This window comes from Equus caballus, chromosome 13 (genome assembly GCF_041296265.1).
Source record: "Equus caballus isolate H_3958 breed thoroughbred chromosome 13, TB-T2T, whole genome shotgun sequence".
NCBI classification, from domain to species: Eukaryota; Metazoa; Chordata; class Mammalia; order Perissodactyla; family Equidae; genus Equus; species Equus caballus.
In genome coordinates this window covers 50,613,115-50,626,207 of record NC_091696.1, presented here as the reverse complement: position 1 = coordinate 50,626,207, position 13,093 = coordinate 50,613,115, and the positions used below count along the sequence as shown (strand labels likewise).

The 13,093-nt window shown below is 42.3% G+C and overlaps 1 protein-coding gene across 4 annotated transcripts in view; it reads left to right on the top strand.

The window, feature by feature from the left end:
- The first annotated feature begins 8 nt into the window (after positions 1–8).
- Positions 9–13,093, top strand: part of DNASE1 (deoxyribonuclease 1) — a 28,950-nt gene continuing 15,865 nt past the window's right edge. The window contains exons 1-3 of one of the 4 annotated variants that reach the window (XM_070230558.1): positions 27–158; positions 1,409–1,492; positions 1,588–1,651. The gene's annotated coding sequence lies outside the window, so the exon portion shown is untranslated. Of the gene's footprint in view, positions 159–1,408; positions 1,493–1,587; positions 1,652–13,093 lie in introns of all 4 variants that reach the window. The other 3 variants (XM_070230561.1, XM_070230559.1, XM_070230560.1) reach the window with 3 other exon arrangements.

Sequence of the window (13,093 nt, the reverse complement as noted above, 5' to 3'; positions counted from 1 at the left end):
CCTCCTCCGCGGCGCGGGCTCGCGGTGGGGAGCGTTTCCGGAAGGGGCGAGGCGGGGCGCCGCGCCGCAGGCCGGTGTGACTGCCGGTCTGAGTTGTGCCTGTGGCTGCGGCTGCGCGCTGCGCCTGGTTACAGTCTAAGTGTTGGAGGATAGTCAGGGTGAGTTCAGGGCACCGCCGCAGTTTTAAGATGAAGTTTGGGTCCACCACGGCTCATACAGTTAATGCTCGCAGGCTGCATGGCGGCCCCCTCGGAGCACACCTGCCTGAGGAGCTGAGGAGTAAACGGAGGGAGGGGGTTTGGGGACGCACCAGATGCGGCCCGACGGGGCCGGCAGAGCTTCCCTCCCGGAGATGGCAGCGAAAGGTTGAGGCCTGGAGGTCGGGGGGCGGTACCTGCGTGGGGAAGGGTCATCCAGCGCGGGCCGAGGCTGAGCTGATCCCCCGCTCTCCGGCCTGGCTGGTGCACGTTGTTGGGGGATTGAGGGAAGAGTGAAGCTGGAGAGGTTCCCCTCCGGGCTGGAACTTGAGGGACTCGGGACCAGGAACAGAATTTGTCACTCCCAAATATGCCTCTTTGGCATAAGGGCTATTTTGAGCTGACAGTTATTAAGAAACAGAAAACACAGGAAAAGCTCTGAAAACCTGGTAGAAGTTACCCTTTTGTAAGGGAAATTTGCCTTTATAAGAGAAATCTCCGTTTGTAAGGATGTCTCCCTGTCTCTGCCAGGTGGAGGATGGCGACTCTACATCTCTTGAAACTCCTATCATTGGAGAAGGCCAAGACAAATCTGCATAACAGCTTTACCATTGTTTACTGTAGTGTTCCCAGTAACCTCCCATAACTGATCCCATCTTAACAACAGATTTATTTTTCTTCTGCTGAGGAAGATTGTCCATGAGCTAACATCTGCGCCAGTCTTCCTCTGTTTTGTACGTGGGATGCAGCCACAGCGTGGCTTGAGAGCAGTGCTAGGTCATACCCAGGATCCCAATGCGTGAACCCCCGGGAGCTGAAGCAGAGCGCCTGACCTTAACCACTATGGGACGGGGTGGCCCTGATGAACAACAGAATGTTAAAGCTATTTTTCAGGGGCAGCAAGCATGCGCAGAAGAGAAAATTTTGACCTGCCAATCAAACTCATCCTGCCCCTCCTTGCATACCAGCAGGCCCTCCCTAATCCCTTAAACTCTACCCCAGCCTGGGAGAGAGAGAGACATTTGAGAGCTTGGCCTCCTGTCTCCTTGCTGGTCCACCATGTTTAAAGCCTTTTGTTTCTCAAAAGCAGGTGTGCCACTGTGTCAGCTTCTGTGCCCATCAGGTGGCGAAGCCTTGCTTAGTAACAGTTTTAAGGGTTGGTACTTCAACCTGGGGATCATTGGGAACATTTGAAGATTTTGTTTTTAAAGGAGGTTCTAGTAGCAGTGTAAAAATTGACCTGGAGAGACAAGACTGGTGGCCAGGAGGCCCATTAGGAGGCTGCTATAATCTAGGTGAGAAGTGACGGGGGGCCTGAATTGGGAGTTGGAGTGGAGAGAGGTTAGGGTGTTTGAATGGTCGTGACCTAATTATTTGTTTCAATTTGTAGGTTTCTGGCCTGAGTAGCTGAGTAGAATGTGGTCCCAAGCACTGAGATAATGAACACAGGAGGAGTAAGTTTGGAGGGAAGATAGTACATATAGTTTTTTTAAGATATAATACACATATAAAATTCACCCTTTTAAAGTGTACAATTCGATGGTTTTTAGTACAGCCACAAGGTTTTGCAACCATCATCACTAATTCCAGAGCATTTTATATCCCCCGATAGAAATCCGTGTACCCATTAGCAGTCATTCCCCAATCCCCCTTACTCTATCCCCTGGCAATAGCTAATCTTTCTGTTTCTATGGATTTGTCTATTCTGTACATTGTATGTAAACAGTATCATACAATATGTGGCCTTTTCTGTCTGGCTTTTATTTAGCGTAATGTTTTTAAAGTTCATCCATGTTGTAGCGTGAATCAATTCTTCATTTCTTTACATAATAGCTGAATAATATTCCTTTGTATGGATATACCACGTTTTGTTTATCCCCTTCTCAGGTGATGGACATTGGAGCTGTTTCTGCCTTTTGGCTGTTATAAATAATGGTGCTGTGAACATTCATGTACAAGTTTTGTGTTTTTCGTTCTCTTGGATTATATACCTAGGAGTGTCATTCCTGGGTCATACTACACTTAGTTCTGAGTGCTGGGATTCAAACGCTAATAGAACTTCCAAGAGCTTTTTCCGCTATGGAGTTAGAAGGTGGCACTGGCTCTCTGGTTTTGGAAACCTAAGTTAATTTGTAATATGGTTGCCAATTGGATTAGTTAAGTAGACAGCACAGTGGTAGGCTGCACAGATGCAGGGGTGGGCTGAGGTACCTCATTTGTCCTGGCAGGATTTTAATTTATAGAGGTAACTGGGTGACATCAAGGAGAGGCCTTTTGAAAGAGGCAATTGAAAGAAGAATTTGTTACATTTCCAGAGAGAAAAGGGCATGCCACGCCACACGCGGAAGGTTTTGGTCCAGAGGCAGAAGCAGGAGCGAGGGGAAAGCCTGGCTCAGAGCCTTTGTTTCCTGAGAAAGGCAAGGCAGGGCAAGGTAAACAGTTTATGACTGGCTAGTTTGAATAATGCTCGTGGGCTTTGGGCTCTGGGGTGGTCTCTAGTTGCCTGATACCTGACCCTGGAATTATGTAGGGCAGCGGCAGTGTTGACTTGGTCTGTGAAAGTGAGATAAAGGAGTTGATTGCTTTGCGTATGAGAGTCTGCTCCCACGTAAATTGATTACTATCTTTAGGAATTAGCTAGCCCTGGGAAGGGCAGTCTCTACCCACTAGCAGGCTTTTTAAGATGTCAAAACATCATAAAATACAGGGAAAAGCCCCCATGATTAATGCACAGGGACATGGTGCATGATTTTGAAGGTATGTGAACTGTGAAGGCACAGGTATATACTGTGCCTGAGAAGGACGGTTGTGAAGGTGGTGCTTATTTTTATCCAGTCCGATTGAAAATGAAGGGCCCCAGCCCAATTTTGGACTTAATTCTCTTAGAGGCTCGGAGAAGAAGCCCTTCCCACCCCCCCAACCCAACTAAAAAAAAATCTGGCCATATTATTTGTTTAAGCAAAATGAGTTAGTTGAGTGTAGTTTAAAGAAGGGGATGTTTCTTAAACCCTAGATTCTCAACTGAATTACCTGTGGAATATTTTAAACTAAAGTACTTGGACACCACTCTTACACATGCTGAATAACTTTTGGGCAGGGTTTCCAACCTGTGTCTTTTGAAAGTTTCACGGGTGATTTTGATGGTCTCTAGATTGGAGACTGATGGTCACTACATTTAAGCCACACCTACTGAGCGAATCCTGCGGGCTGGGTGTGAAAGAGATGCCAAAACCTGGGTGAGGGCTGATTGGGATTTAGAGTTAGACATGATTCCTCCCTTCCAGGAGCAAAGATCTGGGACAGCTTTCTCTTTGGCCCAAGGTGAACCATGGGGGCCCTCTTGACCTGGACCCTCTTGTGACTTCTCTCCAGCAGAACCTCTGAGGCTCACACTCTTCCACTGGAATTAGGCAAGAGTCACCCAATGTGGCTAAGCTGAGGAACAGTTGTTGCCCATAGCCGCAAAGGGCAAGGAATGACAGGTACCGCCAAGGCTACTTGGTTGTTTAAGCAATCAAAGTTTATTGATAGAGTGAAACAGAACAAGAACAGGGACGAAGGACAACAAATTGGTACTTACAACATCCACACCACAATCAGCTGGGCAAGTCCTAATGGTATGTACGGTGGGTGGGAGTGCAGATTGTCTGGGTCTGAGGCAAAGCGTCCTTTCCTCAGTGAGACTTCCACTTGTTCTATGCCTGTGACTCCCTTTTATCCTAAGCTTTCTCTAGGTTCTGACTCATGGTTTCAGACATTTGGATACTTTGAGTTATTTCTTCTTGTTCCCACGGATGGGATGTTTCTAAAGTCCTGTCAGGTGCCCGTCGGGGTGGCCAGCCTAGACAAGGAACATGACGCAGGACATATTCTTTGTAACTTGTGCCTTAGAGTCAGGGCTGAAGTGGCCATCTTTGACCCCAGACACATTATTTTGTGCAGGGCCCAGGCCCAGTGTCCTTGGAAGGCGGGGAGGTCAATGAACTCTGTACAACAATGTCCAGAAACAATATTTATTAGGCCCATGTTATTTTGATGGGAATACTGCATGTTCCTTGCCAGCATTTGTGACAGAGCTGCACTGCCAAACACTCAACTCAGGGACATGAAGGAATATTTAATATATTAAAAGGTCAGGATTGTCTTATGTTTGATAAAGGTTACAAGGTTTATTAAAAAGAAAATATGGAGCCGGCCCAGGGGCACAGTGGTTAAGTTCACATGTTCCACTTCAGTGGCCCGGGGATCCCCGGTCCAGATCCTGATGTGGACATGGCACTGCTTGGCAAGCCATGCTGTGGCAGGTGTCCCATGTATAAAGTAGAGGAAGATGGACACGGATGTTAGCTCAGGGCCAGTCTTCCTCAGCAAAAAAGAGGAGGATTGGCTGCTCATGTTAGCTCAGGGCTAATCTTCCTCAAAAAAACAAACAAAACAAAAACGAAAAAGAGGATATGGACATAGAAGTGTGTGGAAAAATTAAGACACAATGTAAGGAGTGTCATTCCAAGTAGAGGCTCTGTTTTCCAAGCCCACAGGAATAGATCATTTTTGGGTCCAGGGGAAACAGGCAAAGGTTGAAAATGCTATGATTATCACTTCCTTACCCTCCTGGAATATTTCCTTTTTGGAAACTTGGCATCTTGCACTGAGTTAATGTTTTAAACAGTTCTCTGGAAGAAATGAAAGGCCCTTGTCCCAGGTCTGTGGTTTGGTTATAAATCACAAAACCAGAACTTGCCCAGCTCCTCTCATTTAACTTGGCAGGGGCTGGGGAGAGGGCACATTGAATAAAGGAAGAGTTGTCAGTCCTTTCAGTTCTTTGGTCGTATAAACTTGTATTTACTGTTGTATAATCCTGTTTCCTACGCTGCATCAAAATTGTTGAAATCAGGAGGAGAAATAAGTTTTATGCGTCAAAGTGTACAGAACTCATTCTAGGTTATGCTGTGTTTCTGTCTACCACTGCAACCTTTTGTGTGATGTAGTTCTATTAATTTTGCTAGATGAGTTTAAGGGGAAATTCCATTCAGATGTACTACCCTCAACTGTACATAATTAGGAAAATAGCATTTTCCCTAATAAAATTGATAATGGCACTCATAATTTTGATGTTAAAATTAAGTCAGGTCATCTTCCACTTAATATTGTTGCAATGGCAATACTCTCCAACGTGATCTACAAATTTATTGTAAAGTCTGTGAAAATCCCAAGAGCTGTTTTTTGCAGAAATGGAAAAACTGGTCTTAAAATTCATGTGGAATTCCAAGGGACCCTAAATAGCCAAAACAATCATGAAAAAGAACAAAGTTGGAGGATGCACACTTCTGATTTCAAAACTTGCTAAGGGGCCAGCCTGGTGGCATAGTGGTTAAGTTCATGCTTTTTCCACTTTCATGGCCTGGGGTTCACAGGTTAGGAGCCTGGGCATAGACCTATACACCATTCATCAAGCCATGCTCTGTAGCGTCCCACATATGAAGCAGAAGAAGATTGGCACCCATGTTAGCTCAGGGGCAGTCTTCCTCAAGCAAAAAGAGGAAGATTGGCCACAGATGTTAGCTCAGAGCCAATTTTCCTCACCAAAAAAACCCCCCAAAAACAAAAAAACCTTACTACAAAGCTTCTGTAATCAAGACTCTGTGCTACTGGCATAAGACTAAAAGTATAGATCAGTGGGATAGAATTGAGAGTCCAGAAATAAACCCCTACATTCATGGGCAATTGATTTTGTACAAGAAGGCCAAGACTATTCAATGGGGAAGGAATAATCTCTTGAACAAATGGTGCTGGGACACCAGAATATCCACATGTAAAAGAACAAAAGTTGGATCCTTACCTCATACAAATACAGAAGTTAACTCAAAATGGATCAAAGACCTAAATATAAGAGCAAAACCATGAAACTCTTAGAAGAAAACAGATAAATCTGCATGACCTTGGATTTGACAGTGGATTCCAGATTTGACACCAAAAGCACAAGCAAGAAACAAAAGATAAATTGGACTTCATCCAAATTTAAAACTTTTTGGGCCAGCCCCATGGCATAATGGTTAAATTTGCATGTTCTGCTTCAGCAGTCCAGGGTTTGCCAGTTCAGATCCCAGGTGTGGCCCTACACACCACTCATCAAGCCATGCTGTGGCAGCATCCCGGGATACATACAAAATAAAGGAAGATTGGCATAGATGTAGATGTTAGCTCAGCAACAATCTTCCTCACACACACACACAAAAATTGTGTGCATCAAAGGACACTGTCAAGAGAGTGGAAAGATAACCCACAGAATGGGAAAAAATATTTGAAAATCATATATCAGATAAGGGTCTAGTATCTGCAATATTCAAAGAATTCTTACAACTCAACAACAAAAAAGACAACTCAATTAGAAAATAGGCAAAGGACTTGAACAGACATTTCTCCGAAACAAAAGGCACTTAAAAAGACGCTCAACATCATTCGTCATCAGAGAAATGCAAATCCAAACCACGGGGAGACACCATTTCACACCCACTAGGACAGCCATGTTTAAAAACTCCGAAAAACAGAAAACAAGTGTTGGTGAGGATGTAGAGAAATTGGAACCCTGATAAGTTACTAAAGGTTCATAATGGTGTGGCTGCAGTGGAAAACAGTTTAGTGGTCCTCAATACATTAAACATAGAATTACAATATGGCCCAGTAATTCTATTCCTACGTATTTGCCCGAAAGAATTTAGGTGTTTGAACAAAAACTTGTAGTCCTGCTCCCAATAGCCAAAAGGTGGAAACAACGCAAATGCGCATGAGTGGATGAATAGATAAACAAAATGTGGTATACAATGGAATACATGTGACAATATACGTTTGTTTATTTTTAATGATAATAGTAACGGGCCTTTTATTTTTAAAAGTTTGCCAGTTCTTTGATGCAATCAGAATGAACTCTCAGTTCTTAGGAGAAAGCAGTAGTGACTGAAAGCTGGTTTTTCAGTTTAAAAATATTGTGAAACATTGTATACCAATGAACATAAGTAGTTTAAAGAATATTGATAAACCCAAGTGTGCCTACCCTCCAGCCTAAGAAATAGAGCATTATCCTCAGTATTTTTAAATTCTAATTTCCATTTATTGCCCCACTAAGTATTTCATTGGGTCAGTAGATTGGCTATAAATACAAGGAAAATTTATGAGTATGGCTTTCCTTTCAAAAAGTTCACGTCGTATTTATCAGATCATGTCACATTCACTTAGTCATATAATTTGTCGCATCATTTAGTCACATTCATGTGATTAGGTAACATTTTCGGAGACTGAAAAGCTCTATGTACAGTCACGCGCTGCATAACGACGTTTCAGTCAACAACGGACAGCACAAACATAGGTGGTCCCATAAAGTTAGTGCTATATAGCCTAGGTGTGGAGTAGACTGTACTATCTAGGTTTGTGTGAGTATACTCTGTGATATTTGCACGACGATGAAATCGCCTAGCAACGCATCTCTAAGAACATATTCCCGTTGTTAAGCAACGTATGACTGTAATTAATGAAGAAAACTTTTAATTTTGAACCTGAGTGGGCTCCAAATAAATGCTGAGTTTTACCTCTAGGAGGAAAAAAATTATGACTTATGTCCTAGGCAATTTCTTTGGCCTTTTCCATCCGTTATCTCCCTTAATCCTCTGAAAAGCCCTGTGAGATAAATGTTGTACTCATTTATAAATGAGGAAATTGTCTCAGGGTCAATAATTTGCCCAAGGTCACAAAGCTAATAAAGCAGATCCAGGACTCAGCCCAGATCTGTCTAAATACAAATTGATCGCCTCCCCAATTATCCTCCTTCCCCAAATCCCAGGGAATCTGGGGTTTACATTTTGGGGGTTGGCTACTACGACATCCTTTCTCTAACTTTAATAGGAACTTCTGGTCCATTGACCCCTTTGCCTTCTCTTCTCCACATCCTTACGCATCTTGTGGGCCATCATGCCGGTAGTACTTTTACCAGGACCCTATCTTAGCCCCCTTAGTTTAGTCTTGTCCATTTAAAAAAAAAAATTGATCTGCCTTTTGAGTCTCTTGATCTATATGCTTCTCTTCAGTCCCTTTATTTTCCTTATAATGTGTCTGTTGCAGGACATTAGGTTGATTTGTAGAGTTTTCCACAGCTTGGATTTTGCTTATTACCATTGTTGTAGTACAGTTTGACATGCTCCTCTATCCTCTGTAATTCCTGCACATTTACAACTGGATCCGAGGCTTTATCAGACTAGGATTTAATCCCTTTGGCAAGGCTGTAGATAGTGTTATATTCATTTATCAGGAGGTACATAATGTACGGTTTTTGGTCTTTTTTACTAGTAGCAGCCATTGATGCTCAGTGCCTAGCTCTATTACTTCATTGGAGATTGCATGATAGTGATATTATAATTTGGTTTTCATATATTAGCTGGAATAATTTGATAAAGACAGCCTTCCCTTTAGCTACTATTTGGTTACTCTGGTATAGTTCATCTAGGAAAGGCAGGCTAAATCTTTGATTCTTTCCTTTATCCAGTTTTTATTGTAATGAATTGGTTCTCTGTCATCCTCAGAAGGTGACCAGTTAGTTTTCCTTTAGTTTTATTTTGAGGTGGTATGTTCTGAACTCCTCCAGGGGTATGTCAAGATGTTTTGAGCTCATCTTATGCATTTCCTGCCCCTAGACTTGGAATCAGCTATTTCTTCAAGAAACCTTGGTTTCTTTTACTAGGAAATGGGATTTCAAGACCACAATCTTGGTACTAGGAATGCTCATTGGTATCGAGTTGGCCATTGTTTCCAAGCCTTTTCGGTGATCAGAGCTAGGAGGTACATATATTTAAGATAAAAAACCTTGTGAGTTCATACTATTTCTATTTAAACTACAAGGTTTTTCCTTAACAACTTCTTTATGACATATGTATCTCCTTTATTCCATATTAAGAGTCCGATTTTCAAGGACAAAGGGGAGAATAGAAAGGCAATATTCCAGACTTAATTTGTTTTATGTCACATTACATATACCCTAGCCTATTTATAAAATGCTATCACGACTGTTATGATTATTGAAAACATTAGAAAAATTTTTCGCACATGCTATTTCCAGTCTCCTCTCACTTTTTTTTTTACAATGTACTCTATCTATATCAGATCATGTAGCCATTATATAATATTGTCTCTTCCTTTTAACCCTTGTTTAGTCTTAGTTCTACAAGTAACTATAGTTCACTCATCATCAGTTCCTTATGTTGATGTCTTCTAGTCACTCTAGCTCATTCTCTAGTACATTCTTTATTTAGAATTCCTGAGAACAAGATTCGCTGAGTTCTTGCATGTTGGTAACAATTGGTGCCCTATATACTTGAAGGTCAGTTTTACTGGATAGAAAACCCTCAGATCGGGGCTGGCCCCGTGGCCGAGTGGTTAAGTTCGCGCAGTCCACTGCAGGCGGCCCGGTGTTTCGTTGGTTTGAATCCTGGGCACAGACATGGCACTGCTCATCAAACCACACTGAGGCAGCGTCCCACGTGCCACAACTAGAAGGACCCACAACGAAGAATATACAACTATGTACCAGGGGGCTTTGGGGAGAAAAAGGAAAAAAATAAAATTAAAAAAAAAAAAAGAAAATCCTCGGATCACACATTTTCCCCTTGAATATCTTAAATCTATGACTTCATTTTCTTTTGGCACAAAGTGTTGCTGTCATAAAGTCTGATGGAAATTAATTATTTAAAAAATATATAGATAATTTTCTTTTCCTTTTAAATCACATGTTCATTTTAAGTTTTTAACATTTATTCTAGTTCTGGGGTTGGTCTTTCCTCTCCAGAAACTCAGTTATCTTTATGTTGTATCTTCTTTGCCTATCGTCACCAATTGTCAGTTTCTCTCAAACTGTTTTTCTCTTCATTTATTTTTGGTCTTTGTTAGTTTTCCTTTTATACCTGTTATTTCTCTCTCTCTCTCTCTTTTTATTGAGGTAGCATTGGTTTATAACGTTATATAAATTTCAGGTGTACATCAATATATTTTTGATTTCTGTGTAGATTATATCATGTTCACCACCCAAAGACTAATTACCATCCAACACCATACACATGTGCCTAATCACCCCCTTTGCCTTCCTCCTACCCCTTTTCCCCTCTGGTTACCACCAATCCAATCTCTGTCTGCATGTGTTTGTTTGTTGTTGTTTTTATCTTCTATTTATGAATGAGGTCATATGGTATTTGACTTTCTCCCTCTGACTTATTTCGGTTAGCATAGTACCCTCAACTTCCATTCATGTTGTCACAGATGGCAAGATTTCATCTTTTTTTTAGGGCTGAGTAGTATTCCATTGTGTAATATGTACCACATCTTTATCCATTTGTCCCTTGATGGGCATCTAGGTTGCTTCCAAGCCTTGGCTGTTGTGAGTAATGCTGCAGTGAACATAGGGGTGCATGTATCTTTATGCATTCGTGTTTTCACCTTCTCTGGATAAATACCCAGTAGTGCAATAGCTGGATCGTATGGTAGTCCTATTCTTAATTTTGAGAGGACTCTTCATACTGTTTTCCATAGTGGCCAGTTTGCACTCCCACCAGCAGTGTTCAAGAGTTCCCTTTTCTCCATATCCTCTCCAACACTGGTTATTTCTTTTCTTGTTAATTATAGCCATTCTGATGGACATGAGTAGACATGCTATTTCTCTCTCTTTTTTTTTAAGATCAGTACCTGTGCTAACATCTGTTACCAGTCTTCTCCTTTTTTTTTTAAAGACTAGTACCTGTGCTAACATCTGTTGCCAATCTTCTTTTTTTTTTCTCCTTCTTCTTCTCCCCAAATCCCCCAGTACATAGTTGTATATTCTAGTCATAGGTCCTTCTGGTTGTACTATGTGGGATGCCGCCTCAGCATAGCTTGATGAGCGATGCCTTGTCCGAGCCCAGGGTCTGAACCGGCGAAACCCTGGGCCACCAAAGTGGAGGACACGAACTTAACCACTTGGCCACGGGGCCGGCCCCCTGCTATTTCTCTTGAAGCAGTATTTATTTTGTTCATTTGCTCTCATGTTCCTTCTACTTTAGTGTTCACTTCTGAAATGATTTCTTCTTGTATTTCTAATTCTTAAATTGTCTCATTTCAGAATTTTAAAAATGTTGAGTTATGATGTTCTTTCACGTCTTGTATAATATCTGTAGTGTTTTTAAGCTTGTTTTGAAATAGTACATTACAGTTTTGATCTGGCCTTTTGAGCATGTCTTCCTGGGATGCTTTTATTCTTTGTAGGAATGTTCTTTTGCTCTTCGTTTTCTTTTTTCTTGTAGTAACATTATATAGTATTTCACTTCATACTTTTCTCTTGCTCATTTTTTCATGAATTTAGTTTTCCGGAATTATTAGAAGGAAACTTGGTTCAGATAGCTTTCTTTTTTTTTTTTTTAAAGGTTTTATTTTTTCCTTTTTCTCCCCAAAGCCCTCTGGTACATAGTTGTATATTCTTCGTTGTGGGTCCTTCTAGTTGTGGCATGTGGGACGCTGCCTCAGCGTGGTTTGATGAGCAGTGCCATGTCCATGCCCAGGATTCGAACCAACGAAACACCGGGCCGCCTGCAGTGGACTGCGCGAACTTAACCACTCGGCCACGGGGCCAGCCCCCAGACAGCTTTCTATCTTTTCAGAGTTCCCTCTTCTGTTGTGTTCGTGCAGTGTTAAATATGCTGACTAGCAAGGATGTTCAGGACCCGTGCTCAAGATAAAGCCTCCCTTCCATGATTTGGGGGCTGGGCAGAAGAAGAGAACCCCCTCCCACCCCCCATTAACCGTACCCACCTGGAACTTAGCCTCAGGAACAGGCAGCTGGGGGCAGGATGCTAGGTGCTGGGGGGAGAGGGAGCCCTGTGTTCTTGATGGCAGTAGTCTGGGTGGGGTCTCCGCCTGCTGAACTGGGTCGGGGAGGGGAGGAGCAGGCCGCAGACACGTGCCTTAATTATCGAGTTTTGAATTTTCATAGACGTTTCTTTAGTTGTTCGTCCTTAGGGCCATTTCCAGCTACTTTAAAGGGTTGTCTTCTTTTTTGGTTTTCACCAGTTTCACTGGGGAGCAGGTCAGCATAGCTCTTCATGCTGTCATGCCAGAAGTCAGTCTGGCCTTCACTTTATTTTTGAAAAATTAGTAGACTTTATTTTTTAGAGCAGATTTAGGTTTATAGAGAAATTGAGCTGAAAGTACAGAGTTCTCATATACCCTCACTCTCCTCACACACAGTTTCCCCTATTTTTAGCATCTTGCATTAGTGTGGTATCTTTGTTACAGTTGATGAGCTGATATTAATACATTATTAACTAAGGTCCATAATTTATATTAGGGTTCACTCTTGCTGTTATACATTTTATGGGTTTTGATAAATGTATAATGGCATGTGTCCAACATTATAATATCAAACAGAATAGTTGATAATACCCTAAAAAAAATAGAGCCCTAAAAAGTCTCCTATGTGCCTCCTAGTCAACCCCCCCTCTTCCCTTGAGCCCCTGGCAACCACTGATCTTTTTACTACTGTCTATAGTTTTACCTTTTCCTGAACATACAGTTGGAATCATATAGAAGTATGGGACCTCCATGACAGGCATAGTGGTTCTGAGCTCTGCTTTGTGGCTGTGCTTTACCTGAGTACAACTCTGACAGCTCCTTAGCCCACAGGGAGCTGCCCTGCCCTCCCAGTAGGAGCCATAACTTTGGTGCTACCTTATTATCCTTGGTTACATGCCTCCATTCCACTAGGATGTGGGATGTGGAAGCTGAAGAGTCTGGCCCAGTGGCTGAAGCCTGTTCCTTCATGCATTCATCAGAGAGGCCTTCAGTCTTAGAGACTAGGTTGGGCAGAGGGGAATGGCCTGTGTCCCTTCTGG